General features: G+C 34.5%; 2 long non-coding RNA genes across 6 annotated transcripts; both read right to left on the bottom strand.

The window, feature by feature from the left end:
- Positions 1 to 313: 313 nt before the first annotated feature.
- Positions 314 to 5,117, bottom strand: LOC132286621 (uncharacterized). The gene is made up of 3 exons (XR_009472823.1): positions 2,480 to 5,117; positions 707 to 2,402; positions 314 to 611 (listed from the first exon to the last, which is right to left on the bottom strand). It is a non-coding gene; the product is annotated as an uncharacterized LOC132286621 (long non-coding RNA).
- Positions 5,118 to 5,184: 67 nt separating this feature from the next.
- Positions 5,185 to 12,861, bottom strand: LOC132286189 (uncharacterized). Of its 5 annotated transcripts, XR_009472699.1 has the most exons (6): positions 12,818 to 12,861; positions 9,272 to 10,174; positions 9,064 to 9,155; positions 6,446 to 8,942; positions 6,204 to 6,273; positions 5,185 to 6,126 (listed from the first exon to the last, which is right to left on the bottom strand). It is a non-coding gene; the product is annotated as an uncharacterized LOC132286189 (long non-coding RNA). The 5 variants fall into 5 exon arrangements; XR_009472696.1 differs by having other exon boundaries at positions 6,446 to 6,635; positions 8,422 to 10,174; XR_009472698.1 differs by having other exon boundaries at positions 9,064 to 10,174.
- Positions 12,862 to 15,049: the final 2,188 nt, after the last annotated feature.

The following is a 15,049-nucleotide window of genomic DNA, read 5'->3' as shown; positions in this document are numbered from 1 at the left end:
GACTCGATATAAACACTACTGGCCTTCATTGAGATCCTACATAAAAACACGCCACTACTGTTATACAGGCACCAGATACGTAGGTCCAACAAGTTCCATTATTCAAAGAATACAAGAAGTCTAAAAGAAATTCACCCTATCCACCATGCAATCGATGCATTCTGAGTTTGACATAAATATCACCTGAAACCAATTCAATCAGTTGATCATTCGATCAAAGCTCTCTCGATCGAACAACACATAACTTCCAAGCTTTCGAAAATAATCTAAATCTAAAACTTTAAGTTTAGAACCAAAATAGTTTAAGAGCCAAACAAAGATCAAAGGTCAAACTAAGGTTTTTACTGAAGTCCATTTACCTGATATATAATTGTGCAATTGAGGATGCAAATATTCCACCACAACAATCTCAATTTTTTGTCTGCCATGTCTTCAAAATAAATGTTCATAAACATCTCAAGGCACTTTAATACATTACAACTCAGGTTTTGGGAAAGATATAAAAATTACTCAATATCCTAAAACAAACTTACAGAAACATCAATCATTTCCTGCAGTCTAACCAGGTAAAGGTTCTCTTAGCTCTTCCAATAGACCGCTCTCAAAATCAACTACAAATAAAGCAAAATAACAAGCGTTTGTAAACACCAAAGAGAGAGGCCAAGCAAAAGCCAAGAACAAAAAACAAAAACAGAGAATTAGATACCATCTTCTGTTTTCAACTAATTACAGGATGTACAGTCCAATGACAAGTAAGAAGTCCAGCCACCCAAAACTTTCATCAAGCCAATCTTCAAGTGACTGCAAACAAGAAAAAAAGTAACGGGCAACCAGCATAACAAACTTATTCAAACATGTTGGAAAAAAAATAAAGAAAAAAAAAAAAAGCTGCGGAGACGGGATTTGAACCCAAGACGTCAAGGTTAGGAGCCTTGTGAGCAACCAAATTGCTCTGCCCCACGCTGAAGACAAGAACTGAAACTAATAGACAAACAATGATATAATATGCTTCCCCACTATATCGGTACAAATAGAATATGCCAATAGTAATGAATTGTAAAGGAATAGCAACCCTCACCTAATATTCAGTGGAAGAAAGATCCATGATTTTTCAGAACAAATGGTGGAAAAGAGAAATATAGATGAAGGAAGAAAAAACACAGCGGTAAAAATTGGGATGATGGTGAAATAATACCAAATATAAGCACAAACCAAGACGAATCAAATGCTGCCTACCACAAGGTCCCGACTGCACTATGACATTTCCTGAACACTAGTGGCCTTCATTGAGATCCTACATAAAAACACGCCACTACTGTTATACAGGCACCAGACAAGTAGGTCCGACAAGTTCGATTAATAGAAGACTACAAGAAGTCTAAAAGGAATTCACCCTAACCACCATGCAATAGATGCATTCTGACTTTGACCTAAATATCACCTGAAACCAATTCAATCGGTTGATCATTCGATCAAAGCTCTCTGGATCGAACAATTCATAACTTCCAAGCTTTCGAAAATAATCTAAATCTATAACTTAAAGTTTAGAACAGAAATAGGTTAAGAGCCAAACCAAGATCAAAGGTCAAACTAAGGTTTTTACTGAAGTCCATTTACCTGATGCATAACTCTGCGATTGAGGATGCAAATATTCCACCATGATGATCTCAATTTTTTGTCTGCCATGTCTTCAAAATAAATGTCCATAAACAACTCAAGGCACTTTGATACATTACAAATCAGGTTTTGGGTAAGGTATGCAAATGAGACAATATCCTAAAACAAACTTATGGAAACATCGATCATTTCCTGCAGTCTAAACAGGTAAAGGTTCTCTTGGCTCTTCCAATAGACCGCTCTCAAAACCAACTACAAATAAAGCAAAATAACAAGCGTTTGAAAACACCAAAGAGAGGTCAAGCAAAAGCCAAGAACAAAAAACAAAAACAGAGAATTAGATACTATCTTCTGTTTTCAACTAATCACAGGATGTACAGTCCAATGACAAGTAAGAAGTCCAGCCACGCAAAAGGCTCTTTAACTTTCACCAAGCCAATCTTCAAGTTACTGCAAAAAAGTAACGGACAACCAACATAACAAACTTATTCACATATGTTTTAAAATAAAAAATAAATAAAAACCAAGAATAAAAATAAAGCTGCGGAGACAGGATTTGAACCCATGATGACATCAAGGTTAGGAGCCTTGTTAACTACCAAACTGCTCTGCCCCACACTGAAGACAAGAACTGAGAACTAATAGACAAACAAGGATTTAATATGCTCCCCCACTATATCTGTACAAATACAATAAGCCATTTGTAATGAATTGTAAAAGAAAAGCAATCCTCACCTAATATTCAGTGTAAGAAAGATCCATGAATTTTCAGAGCAAATGAGATCCTACATAAAGACACACCAATACTATTATACAGGCACCGAATACATAGGTCTGACAAGTACGATAGATCGAAGCTTACAGGCATTCTCACAGGCATTCAAATCTATCGACCATGCAATCGATGCATTCTGACTTTGTACTAAATATTACCTGAAACCAACTCAATCGGCTGATCATTCAACCAAAGAAATCTGTATCTATCAAAGCTATCTGGATCGATCAAAGCATAATTTGCAAGCCTTTCAAAATAATCTAAAACTTAATGTTTTGAATAAAAACAGTTAATGAGCCAAACCAAGATCAAAGGTCAAACTAAGTTGTTTACTAAAGTCCATTTACCTGATACCCCATTGTGCGATTCAGGATGCAAATAATAAATATCCCGCAATGAATCTTCTCATTTTTTGTCCACCATGTCTTCAAAAATGTCCATAAACAACTCAAGGCACTTTGATACATTACAACAAAGGTTTTGGGTAAGGTTTTGAGAGATCAATTAATTTTCAGAACAAATGGTGGAAAAGAGAAATATAGATGAAGGAAGAATAAACACAGCTGTAAAAATTGGGAAGATGGTGAAATAATTCCAAATATACAGTTACACAACTTTCAAAATGTAAATACTCACAAACCAAGACAAATTGAATGCTGCCAACCACAAGGTCCCAACTGCACTATGACATTTCCGGAACACTACTGGCCTTCATTGAGATCCTACATAAAAACACGCCACTACTGTTATACAGGCACCAGACATGCAGGTCCGACAAGTTCGATAATTCAAAGACTACAAGAAGTCTAAAAAGAATTCACCCTATCCACCGTGCAATCGATGACTTTGACCTAAATATCACCTGAAACCAATTCAATCGGTTGATCATTTGATCAAAGCTCTCTGGATCGAACAACACATAACTTCCAAGCTTTGGAAAATAATCTAAATCTAAAACTTAAAGTTTAGAACCAAAATAGTTAAAAGCCAAACCAACATCAAAGGTCAAACTATGATTTTTACTGAAGTCCATTTACCTGATACATAAATGTGCCATTGAAGATGCAAATATTCCACCATGATGATCTCAATTTTTTGTCTGCCATATTCAAAATAAATGTCCATAAACAACTCAAGGCACTTTGATACATTACAACTCAGGTTTTGGGTAAGATATAGAAAAGACTCAATATCCTAAAACAAACTTATGAAACATCGATCATTTCCTGCACTCTAAACATGTAAAGGTTCTCTTAGCTGATCCAATAGACCGCTGTCAAAAACAACAAATAAAGCAAAATAACAAGCATTTGTAAACACCAAAGAGAGAGGTCAAGCAAAAGCAAAGAACAAAAAACAAAAACAGAGAATTATATACTATTGTCTGTTCTCAACTAATCACAGGATGTACAGCCCAATGACAAGTAAGAAGTCCAGCCACGCAAAAGGCTCTGTAACTTTCACCAAGCCAATCTTCAAGTGACTGCAAACAAGCAAAAACGTAACGGACAACCAGCATAACAAATTTATTAATAAAGTTGTGAAGATGGGATTTGAACCATGACATCAAGGTTAGGAGCCTTGTTAGCTACCAAACTGCTCTGCCCCATGCTGAAGACAAGAACTGAGAACTAATAGACAAACAAGGATTTAATATGCTCCATCACTATATCTGTGCAAATACAATAAGCCATTTGTAATGAAGAATAACCACAGCGGTAAAAATTGGGATGATTGTGAAATAATACCAAATATAATCACAAACCAAAACGAATCGAATGCTGCCAATGGACAGCTCTCAAAAACAGTTACAAATAAAGTAAAATAACAAGCGTTTGTAAACACCAAAGAGAGAGGTCAAGCAAAAGCCAAGAATGAAAAACAAAAACAGAGAATTAGATACTATCTTCTGTTTTCAACTAATCACAGGATGTACAGACCAATGACAAGTAAGAAGTCCAGCCACGCAAAAGGCTCTTTAACTTTCACCAAGCCAATCTTCAAGTGACTAAAAGCAAAACATAACGGACAACCAGCATAACAAATTTATTATTATAAAAAAAAAAAAAAAAAATAACCAAGAATAAAATTAAAGCTGCGGAGACGGGATTTGAACCCATGACATCAAGGTTAGGAGCCTTGTGAGCTACCAAACTGCTCTGCCCCACGCTGAAGACAAGAACTGAGAACTAATAGACAAACTAGGATTAACATGCTCCCCCACTATATCTGTACAAATAGAATAAGCCATTTGTAATGAATTGTAAAGGAATAGCAATCCTCACCTAATATTCAGTGTAAGAAGATCCATGAATTTTCAGAACAAATAGTGGAAAAGAGAAATATAGATGAAGGAAGAATAAACACAGCGGTAAAAATTGGGATGATGGTGAAAAAAAAACAAATATAAGCACAAACCAAAACGAATCGAATGCTGCCTACCACAAGATCCCGATTGCACTATGACATTTCCCAAACACTACTGGCTTTCATTGAGATCCTACATAAAAACACAACAATACTATTATACAGGCACCGAATACGTAGGTCTGACAAGTTCAATTGATCGAAGACTACAAGAAGTCTAAAAGGAATTCAATCTATCGACCATGCAATAGATGCATTCTGAATTTGAACTAAATAATACCTGAAACCAATTCAATCAGTTGATCATTCGATCAAATCTCTCTAAATCGATCAACGCATAAATTCCAAGCTTTCAAAAAAAATTATAACAACTTGGAAGTTTAGAATCAAAACAATTTAGAAGCAAACCAAGATCAAAGGTCAAACTAAGGTATTTACTAAAGACCATTTACCTGTACCTAATTGTGCAATTGAGGATGCAAATATTTCACCATGATCTTCTCAATTTTTTGTCTGCCATGTCTTCAAAAAAATGTCCATAAAAAACTAAAGGAACTTTGATATATATAGCAACTTAGGTTTTGGGTAAGATATGCCAATGACTCAATATCCTAATACAAACTTGCAACAAAGAAAATTTCCTGCAGTCTAACCAGGTAAAGGTTCTCTTAGCTTTTCCAAAAGTCTGCTTTCAAAATAAACTACAAACAAGCAAAATAACAGAAGTTTGTAAACACCAAAGAGAGAGGTCAAGCAAAATCCAAGAACAAAAAACAAAACCAGAGAATAGATACTCTCTTCTGTTTTTAATTAATCACAGGATGTATAGTCTAATCACAAGTAAGAAGTCCAGCCACACAAAAGGCTCTTTAACTTTCACCAAGTCCATCTTCAAGTGACTGCAAATAAGCAAAAAAGTAACGAGCAACCAGCAAAACACACTTATTCACACATGCTAAATAAAATAAAATAAAAAAGAAAAAAAATAATTCGGCGAAGGCCCCACTCTTAAGACAGGAACTGAGAACTAATAGACAAACAAGGATTTAACATGCACCTCCACTATAGCTGTACAAATAGACTAACCCATTTATAATGAATTGTAAGGGAATAGTAATCCTCACCTAATATTTCAAGCAAGAAAGATCTTTGAATTTTCAGAACAAATGGTGGAAAAGAGAAATATAGATGAAGGAAGAATAAACACAACAGTAAAAATTGGGAAGAAGGTTAAATAATATCAAATACACTGTTACACAACTTTCAAAACCTAAATAAGCACAAACCAAGACGAATCGAATGCTGCCTACCACAGGTCCCAACTGCACTATGACATTTACCGAGCACTACTGGCCTTCATTGAGATCCTACATAAAAACACCCCACTACTATTATACAGGCACTGAATATGTAGGTCTGAAAAGTACAATTGATCGAAGCTTACCGGAAGTCTCACAGGCATTCCATCTTTCAACCATGCAATCAATGAATTCTGACTTTGAACTAAATAATACCTGAAACCAATTCAATCGGTTGATCATTCAATCAAAGCTATCTTGTTCAATTGAAGCAATATTTGCAACCTATCAAAAAAAAATTCTAAAACTTGAAGTTCTGAATCAAAACAGTTTATGAGCCAAACCAACATCAAAGGTCAAACTAAGTTATTTACTAAAGTCCATTTACCTGATACCTAATTGTGTGATTGAGGAAGCAAATATTACAGAATAATCTTCTCCCTTTTTGTCCGCCATGTCTTCAAAAAAATGTCCATAAACAACTCAAGGCACTTTGATACATTACAACTCAGGTTTTGGGTAAGATATGCCAATGACTCAATATCCTTATACAAACTTACCAAAACATTGATCATTTCCTGCAGTTTAACCAGGTAAAGGTTCTCTTAGCTTTACCAAAAGACCGCTCTCAAAATCAACTAAAAACAACCAAAATAACAAGTGTCTGTAAACACCAAAACGAGAGGTAAAGCAAAATCCAAGCCGACAGAACAAAAAACAAAAACAGAATTAGATACTCTCTTCTGTTTTCAACTAATCACAGGATGTACAGTCCAAAATAGTAAGAAGTCCACCCACGAAAAAGGTTCTTTAACTTTCACTAAGTCCATATTCAAGTGACTGCAAGCGAACAAAAAAGTAACGAGCAACCAGCAAAAGAAACTCATTCACACATGGTAAAAAAAAAAAAAAAAAATTTAAACCAAGCATAAAAACACACCACTACTATCATATGGGTACCGAATAGATAGGTCCAACAAGTTGGGTTGATCTAAGACTACTGGAACTCAAAGGATTTCAATCTATTGACCATGCAACAGTTGCATTCTGACTTTGAACTAAATGTTACCTGAAACCAATTCAATTAGTTGATCATTCTATCAAAGCTCTCTGGATCGATCAAAGGATAATTTCCAAGCTTTTGAAAAAAATCTAGAACTTAAAAGTTTAGAATAAAACAGTTTATGAGCCAAACCAAGATCAAAGGTCAAACTAAGGTATTTACTAAAGTCCATTTACCTGATACCTATTTGTGCGATTGAGGATGCAAATATTCCACATGATCATCTCATTTTTTGTCTGTCGTGTCTTCAAAAAATGTCCATAAACAACTCAAGGCACTTTGATACATTACAACTCAGGTTTTGGGTAAGATACGCCAATGACTCAATATCCGAATACAAACTTACAGAAACATTGATCAGTTCCTGCAGTCTAACCAGGTAAAGGTTCTCTTAGCTCTTCCAAAATACTGCTCTCAAAATCAACTACATACAAGCAAAATAACAAGTGTCTGTAAACACCAGAAACAGAGGTCAAGCAAAATCCAAGAACTAAAAATAAAAACAGAGAATTAGATACTCTCTTCTGTTTTCAACTAATCACAGATGTACAGTCCAATAACAAGTAAGAAGTCCAGCAATGCAAAAGGTTCTTTAACTTTCACGAAATCCATCTTCAAGTGACTGCAAACAAGCAAAAAAGAAACAGCAACCAGCAAAAGAAACTCATTCACACATGCTAAAACGTAAATATATGATACCCTAAATTTGCTAGTGACAGATATAAAAATCATCGGTAAGGAAGATGAAAAAAAAAAAAAAAAAAAAAACCTCGAAAAGGAGAGAACTGGAAGTGAAGTGTAAGGTAGGTAATATAAAAACACAAGATACCAAGGTTTTGCATACATCCATCAACACTGAATAATTTTGTTTAGAAAAAAGATGGAAAGGAAAGAACATATAGCTTGTAGGTGGAGAAGGAGTCAAATAATAAACCTCTCTGATGTGTTCCTACATCCTGTATCATTACAATCTAACAGAAGCACAAAGACAGAAAGAAAGTACCAAATTAGAAACGATTCATTATTATATGCTTCTGCAGTAACGTAAAACCACAAATGAACATAAAGCTGAAAACGAAATGCAATATAAGAGAATCTCAAAACACGGACGACGAAAAAGCTGATCTGATTGAGAGAAGAAAAAAAAATAACTCACACTGCCCAACTCAATAAAGTTTTTCCCAAAATAGCACAAATTTAAGCCAGAGATAACAAAAATAAAGTTTTTCCCAAAATAGCACAAATTTAAGCCAGAGGTAACAAGTAAACAGTTGCTCCAGCAGGTTGCTCCTGCATCTCACCATATCAAAAGCAGAGGGAACTCTACGTATCAGAAAGGATCAACTTGATGTCCAATCAGTCTCATCCAAGGAGCAGCACTGCATTCCTGAACAGCATCTTTAGTTAAACCCACACACTAAACAGAGCTCAAAGACAGTTAAAAACCTAATGCGTCATTTCTAACAGTGTATAGAATTATTGAACCATCCAGAATTGTCATGGAACCCCTACAAGATGAAGTGACAAGCAACAGCAATAGCTATATCCAAAAAAAAATAGATGTTCACAAACAACTCTAGGCACTTTGACACATTACAACTCAGGTTTGGGTAAAATATGCCGATCACTCAAAATCCTAACACAAACTATCAAGCTGAAGGTTCTATAACAACAACAGCTATATATCATTCTCATCATGCTTATACCAATTAAAGAGCAAAAGACTGATCATTTCCTGCAGTATAACCAGGTAGAGATTCTCTAAGCTCTTCCAAAAGACCGTACTTGAAATCCACCTTAAGGTCAAGTCGAAGAAAAGCGACTACAAACAAGCAAAATAACAAGTGTATGTAAGCACCAAAAAGAGAGTTCCAGCAAAAATAAAAAAAAATATAGAACAAAAAACTAAAACTGCAAATTAGATTCTCTCTTTTATTCTCAACTAATCGCAGGAGACAGTCCAACAACACAAGTAAGAAGTCCAGCTATTTAACAGGCTCTTTAACTTTCACCAAGTCCGTCTTCAAGTAATAGACTGCAAACAAGCAAAAAAGTAACGACCAACCAGCAAAAGGAACTCATTCACACTGGCAAAAAAACAAAAAACAAGCATAAAAAGAATTTTGCCTAGACAGGATTTGAAACTGTGACCTCAAAGTTATGAGCCTTGCGAGCTACCAAACTGTTGTGTCCTGCACTGAAGGGAATAACTGAGAACTAATAGACAAACGAGGATTTAGTGCGCCCCTCCACTATATCTGAACAAGTAGAATAACCCAATTACAGAGAACGGAAAAGGGGTTCCCATCCTCACCTAATATTTCAAGTAAAAAGGATGCATGAATTTCAGAGCAAAGGGCACAAAAGAGAAATATAGATGAAGGAAGATTTTTAAAATGGGAAGATGGGGAAATAATACCAAAGATACTGTTACACAACTTTCCAAACATAAATAAGCACAAACCAAGACTAATCAAATGCTGCCCTGCCACAAGGACCCAACTGCACTTTGACATTTACTGAAGTCCTTAATGAGATCGTACATAAAATCACATCACTGCTATTATACAGGAACTGATTCCTGAGCTTGAACCCTCAAATTTTGTACAACTTAAGTAGCTCTCTTGACCCATCTTCAAAATAGTGCATCCCCCTTCTGGAGGACTGCAAACCACCCAGGAGTAGAAAGTCAAGAAATTCCACAAATGAGGGGGAAAAATATACCAACATGCTCCATGCTTGCAAACAATATAAGGCAACACACAAGCAACAAGTCCACGAGCAAGAAACCACAAAACAAAAAGGAGGTTTTGTTCAACAATGCAATGACCATATGCCCATCCAAAATTAAGTTCACCTAAACTTGTTAGTAACAAATATAAAAATCATTGGTAAGGAAGATAATACAAAACATAAGACACCCTTATGAAAGAGAAGTGTAAGTGAAGGGGAAAGAGAAGTGTAAGTGAAGGGGAAAGAAAGCATTTGCAAGAAACCCTTCAAAGCACAACCATTCCTAAGTTCTGTACCACAGCAAGGACTTCGAATGAAAACCTGCAAAGCAGAAAATCCGCAGATTTTGTACCTCAGAAATGTCTTCATGTCTAGCTGAAGAGACACTCCATATATAGAGTAATCAAATAATGCAGCAATAACTATATTTAAAACCAAACACTAATTATGTCCTCAAGCTTATCAAAGTTCATCAGAAATTAAGAATCGCTACCAAATACACAACATTGTTGCATGAAGTTCCTACAATCGACTTAAGTAAATAAATGAAAACTGTAATGATAACCAAATAGGGAAAAGGGCACTTCTTCACTTGAAAGGGATAAATATTTAATGAAATCATCATCAGGATAGGATAAAAATCATAGTTAATTTAGGGAACACCAACTTGATCTCAGAAAAAGTGAAGTGAAATATGACAACTTCAACAGAATCAGGAGTACTAGAGGTAACAATGAAGGATTTTAGTTGAGAGCCTAAAAAGACCTACGAAAAAAGAAGTGATGTCAAAAAGACAATTATTGAGGAGTTAAGTTCTTCATACTGACTTGATGTAAGATTAAAGACATTTAATCAATGATGGGATTTGAGTGCCTCCTATGCATTTTTGTGCATTGTATTTTGGGTGTGCCTGCAAGCAACTGCGTGCATGTGTGTTTTGTGGGAGGAGGATGGGGCCCGGGGGAGTCCATCAATGAAAAATATTTGATAAACATACGTTCATAAATTTATAGAATTAGGAGTTCAGGTTTTTCTCATATGGCCAATGTTCTTAATGTCTCTCTCTTTGGAGACAAACTTACACCAAATAACTAGAAGTAGAAGAGTAGGTGAAGGAAAAGTTACTGTGATGTTAGTCATGGAGTTAAATTCAATAGCTGACTTAAGATACGCCTATTCACTGCAGCTTTTAGAATAGTTTGTTATTCTAGGAGTTCAAACAAGGTCGAAATATGTTCCTTGTCCTATTCTTGAAACAAATTTTAAGAAATCGAGTTAATACAGTAAACTTACTTGCAGAGAACCATTGGTAATTTAATCCAAATTAAGATCTTGTGAAATGGAGGGCAGAGGGTTCTAAATCACAAAGGATCTCAGGATGCGAATGGAATTCTTGCTTATTTGAAGAAACAGAATCTATGTTGACAATTCATGATTGGTGTTTATACTGTTTTTATTGTCCTTGTGTCTATTAAAATCGCATTTTCTAGTTGTTTCCTGCAGTTACCAGGTGGTTGGCACCTCACTATATGTTAAAATTGTGGAGTGTTCAATATTGTTGGTCTGCAAGAATTTTTCTATGATCAGGTGCCGAATGATTTGAGGAGCATTGGTCTTGCTCTCTACTTTAGAGTCATTGGCATAGGGAGCTTCCTGAGCAGCAGCTTTGTAATCTGTGTCGTCCAGAAAGCTACCACTAGATATGATCCAAGATGGTTGGTTTTCAGATAACTGCTGTGGATTGAGTGCAGTGGAATTGGTAGCCCACTTGTACTTAGCAAAATCTTATTTCCATTTTGTTTGGGGAGCTTCCAAGGATCAATCATTTTCCAAGAATACTATGTGAAGGTGCACATGCCATGGAACAATAATTTATTTTAACATGTGATTGTTTCAATGAAAAGCACACCAGAGAACTGAAGAAGACAAACAGCGTACCACGTCAGGGTCCCAGTAAGGAGGTGATGTTGATGGGGTTCCATTTCCTACACAGTGACAGTGGTATGGCTACACAACCGATTGCCAACCTCAGGACCGTCTCAGGAATCTAAGATGAATATCAGCTCTGAAATTCTATTGCAACTTCAGAAAACTCTTATTTTTTGTGGAAGATGGATGGGAACGGTAAGAAGTAGATTTGATACCGGTGACAAGTAATTGGTAAGACACAGTGAATTGGTAAGATGCATTTGTTTTTATTACAAGTTTGATATCAAATTGGGTGGGTGTTAATATTGTGCTTTTATTGCATTTTTTTCGTCAAGTCAACTTATTTGCAGATAACAATAGGTGATTACATCAGTAATGCACAACCTACAAAAACCTAAGTGATTTCAAAAAGGTTACTTGGTATAAGATTAAAGACATGTAATCATTAAAGAATTGGTATTTGCACGTATTGTATTTTGTGTGTCGTTGCATGTGTCTGTGTGTGCAAGACAATCTGAGATCATCCAAAAAGTTCCAAACCAGCAAAGAACAATATGAGAAAAACACATAAGATCTTTGATCTTTGTCTTGCTCAATCATCATAATCAACATAAAAAGTAAAAACAACCCAATCACCAATAAATCATTCACCACAACAGAATTCCAATAAATATGGCATATTATTTTTTTCCAAATAAAAGAAAAACAATTTTTACCCAAACTTCAAATTAATATTGTAGGAATTCACGTGTAAGAGAGAATCCATGAATGGATAATCGTATCTTAGAAATTTTTAGAGATCAAATCATAGAACAAAATTTTCCCTCCTAATTTGTAATTATAATAATTAAATATTTAATTCAACAAAAAAGTTTCAAACCAGGGAAGAACATCGTTAGGAGAAAAACACATAAAATCTTTGTCTTGCTCAAGAACTCATTCAACACAACAGAATTCCAAGAAATATGGCATCAAAACTTTGACAAAATAATTTCTACCGAAACAAATAACCCTAATATCTTTATAAGAACTCACAAATCAGGATCAATTCGACCAGAAAGCCAAGACCTAAACGAGTCGCTAATGGCAATCTAACTTTTCTGACATAATTTATAGAGAGCGGTGGTGGTTTTCAAGGGCTAGGATTAAGCGGTGGATTTTAATCTGACGGTGACAATTTTCCCTATACAATATTGGCGTATACAATACGCGTTTATGCGGTGGAAAATAAACCACCTGTAATATATAAATTATACGTATTACTTAATATTATATATATGTATATATATATATATATATATATATATATTGGCGTATACAATACGCATTTATAGGCTGTGGAAAATAAACCAACTGTAATATATAAATTATACGCATTACTTAATATTTTATATATATATATATATTATCAGGTCTACAGGACATTGCCGTTTGGCCGTTGTCAATAACGGACAAAAATCCTCTCCAGTAGAACAGGGCTCTTGTTTTAGCCGGTTCGGATGTGTGGCTCAGATTGGGCTACGTCAATTAAAAAAATTGATGGTTTAAAAAGTTACCTTCAGTTATTACGCACGGTATTTGGAGTATATATGTTATTGTATATATATATATATAATATATTATATAGTGTATATAGTCTTATATAGTGTGTATTTATATATTATATAGCGTATATTTGGGGGATTTTACTGAAATATCCTTCATATTCAAAAATCTCCCAAAATATCCTTCATTTTCTAGGTCGTGAATTAGCAGTGAAAATGGCAGATGCCTCGATAACCAATGGTTAGTGCCTCCGGTGGATTTTGGGAGTACCCGACTTCGACTCTTTACACCTACTAATCTAACTTCTAACCCTTCTTGCCTTGTAAAAAAAAAAAAAAAAAAAAAAAAAAAAAAAATTGGCAGTGAAAATCATGAAAGGAAGTCGAATTGGAAGAAAGAGAAGGTCTGAAGGGAAGTCGAATTGCAAGAAGGAGAAGGTCGCGAATTGTTACAGTTTTCAGACTTAGGTTTTCGAAAATAGAGTTGGAAGAAGGTCCCGAAAAGAAGTTATTACAGTTTTTGGACTTAGGTTTTCTTTACAAAGATTTTGTCCATCCCTTTCCAAACAAACTCAGAGGTTTAATTTGATTTAATCGTATTTAATTTTGTTTCATTAGTTTTGTTTGGTTATTTGTTAGTATTAAATTGTGAAAAAATGAATGGAAAATTGTGAAAATTTAATTCATGATAAATAGTACAGCATAATTTGATTAAATCCTATTAAATTCTGTTCCATTTGTTTTGTTTGGTTATTTGTTAGTAAATTGTCGAAAAATTAATGGAAAATTCTGAAAATTTCGTATATGATAAATAATACAAAATAGTTGGGATATTCTCTATTATAATGAATGGAAGTTTTAAACTTCCCGTTTAAGATGTTATAACAAGGTTGTTACAGTTCTTGGACGTAGGTTTTCTTTCAAAGGTTCTGTCCATTCCTTTCCAAACTCAAACTTAGAGGTTTAATTTGATTGAATCCTATTAAATTTTGTTTCATTAGTTTTGTTTTATTATTTGTTACTATTAAATTGTGGAAAAATGAATGAAAAATTATGAAAATTTTATTCGTGTAAGACAATGTTTTATAGAATTTGTAATGGTAATTGAGAATTATTATTGTTAATTATAAATAACATAACATGGTTGTAGTTTTAAACTTTCAATTTGTGTTCCAATTCCTTTAGCGCCCTTCTTCCAATTTGTGTTCGAGGAATTGGAACGGCAATACAACACAATAGTCGTGGTTCATCATCAATATAGTGTATATTTTGTGAAATCCCCCTTTCTGCATAGGAAGAGAAATTGGAAGAAGGACGCTGAAGGAATTGGAACAGAAATTAGAAGAGGGGCGTTGAAAATCCTAAGGGTAGTCGTGGTTTGTCCAAGTGTTCATCATTGAGTAAGAGCTTTCAAAGAAAGGTTTGAGCTTAATTTATGGATTGTTATTCATAAATGACTTTTTTTTGTTAATGCAAGAAACAGGTTAACGTATTTATTGTTATAAAGGATCTAGGGTTTGTATTTTTCATTATTTTAGAGTTTTACATATGAATTTGTGAATCGTATGAAATTGTTTTTCATTACTTTCGTTTGGTTATTCGTGAAGTGTTATTAAATTGTGAAAAATGAATGCGAAATTCTGAAAATTTCATTCGTGATAAATACTACAAAATAGTTGAAATATTCTTTATTATAAGTTCGTTTTAAAGTTCCAATTTAAGA

The sequence above is a fragment of the Cornus florida genome, unplaced genomic scaffold, assembly GCF_030987335.1.
Source record: "Cornus florida cultivar Cherokee Brave unplaced genomic scaffold, ASM3098733v1 CherokeeBrave_3.0.0_Hap2_Chr11, whole genome shotgun sequence".
Taxonomy (NCBI): Eukaryota; Viridiplantae; Streptophyta; class Magnoliopsida; order Cornales; family Cornaceae; genus Cornus; species Cornus florida.
The sequence above is the reverse complement of the archived record's forward strand: the minus strand, read 5'-3'. Positions and strand labels throughout refer to the sequence as shown.